The sequence below is a fragment of the Belonocnema kinseyi genome, chromosome 7 (genome assembly GCF_010883055.1).
Source record: "Belonocnema kinseyi isolate 2016_QV_RU_SX_M_011 chromosome 7, B_treatae_v1, whole genome shotgun sequence".
Lineage (NCBI taxonomy): Eukaryota > Metazoa > Arthropoda > Insecta > Hymenoptera > Cynipidae > Belonocnema > Belonocnema kinseyi.
In genome coordinates, this window is record NC_046663.1 from 114,622,219 (window position 1) to 114,623,787 (window position 1,569).

The window sequence follows — 1,569 nt, forward strand, 5'->3', positions numbered from 1 at the left end:
AACCAAAATCCATCCCAAGCAAGACATTTCCAATGGATTCAAACGCAGATCGAAAGTCCCCTTTTTATGTTTAGACTCTGCCAGTTTTTCAGCTCCAAATTCCTGAGAAAGCGTGAGAAACTCTTATGATCAGAAATTCTTGAATTTGGCGAACCTTAGTAAGAACGGCTGGGAGGTCCCTTTTTATTCGATTTTGGAAGACAGGAAATGACTCTGGGACTCATAAAGGGGAAGGCGCACTGCGGCTTGTGATAGGATAATAATCATTCATGATAGTATTCACATTCGCATTGTATGATGACATATTTATAATGTCATTTAGCTCGGAACTTTTAATTATAATTATAATATTTATACCCAGATTTCGATAAGATGTAGGCTAGTTAAGAGTTTATTCATATTTGATTTTCTGCCCATGAAAATATTGTAGACAATTTCATTGGTATTTCTTGGGCATCATAATAATAATAATTATTATTATTATCATTATTATTATATTGTTTCAGCTAGATAACCTTTATAGATCAAATTTAAAATCACCGTAAAAATAAGCGGCTAGATATTTGCAAAGGATTAAGAGTTTAGGCTAGAATCACTTAAAATTGTAAAGTCATTATTTTATTTCTTTTATTTTGCAACAAAAGGCATCGATTCACTTTGAATTAATTAATTTGCATTCAAATTCCAATTTCTAAATCCTGCAGCTAAAGAATTAAGTTTAATGAGCACCCAATGACTTTTAGTTGGATTAGCTAGATCTTCAATATTAAAGTGTAGAAAATAATTTAGAAAAGACGAGTAGATAAATTGTAATTATCAGGAGTTTAGGGAAAATTAGAAGTAAGCTAAAGCGAACAAAAGCACGAAAAGGAGAAGAGGCCCAACCCCAATGCCCAACCTCCTTTTTCATGGAGGGGCGAGTATCCGCAGCAGCCCCTGCGTGGGCGAGAACCAGCACTCGATCTTCGATCTCTTAACCGTACGGTCGTTTTTCTCATTTTTGTCGAAACGTCGAGTCTCTGAATAAAAATTACAATTTTTTATTTCGCATAATTAAAATTCAGTCTTTTCATTTAATATTAATCCTAAAGTTAACATATAGAATCTTTTATAAGATTTTCAGCACAACGCGAGGCGAACTCTAGTTTCTTGCAGCAAGGACTCCGATTCCTTTCGGCGGGGAAGTCCGACGGACATCGTTAAGGAGAACTTCATTCTCGAATTTCGCGCGCGAATAAATCCCCGGGCATTACAGCCCTGTGATGATCGCGTATCCCGCGCTCATCTAGTTATGGGAAGATGTAGAACTCAACCCTTTTTGCATGGTAAAGAAGAACACCGCTTCACCATAAAGGCCTAATCGCTAAATTTAAAATTATATTTCGCAATTTTTATTATTGTTCTCAAACTGTGTTATATTTATATTGGCAAAAACGAGAGAGGCGTGAGACAAGCCGAGAAAAGAATCAGAAAGCCTGTTTCTTTCCTCGGGTAAATGAATGCACTTAGAGTAAGTTAGCACATAAGACCTTACTTAATAGTTCCTATAGATGAGACAGATTTTCTGAG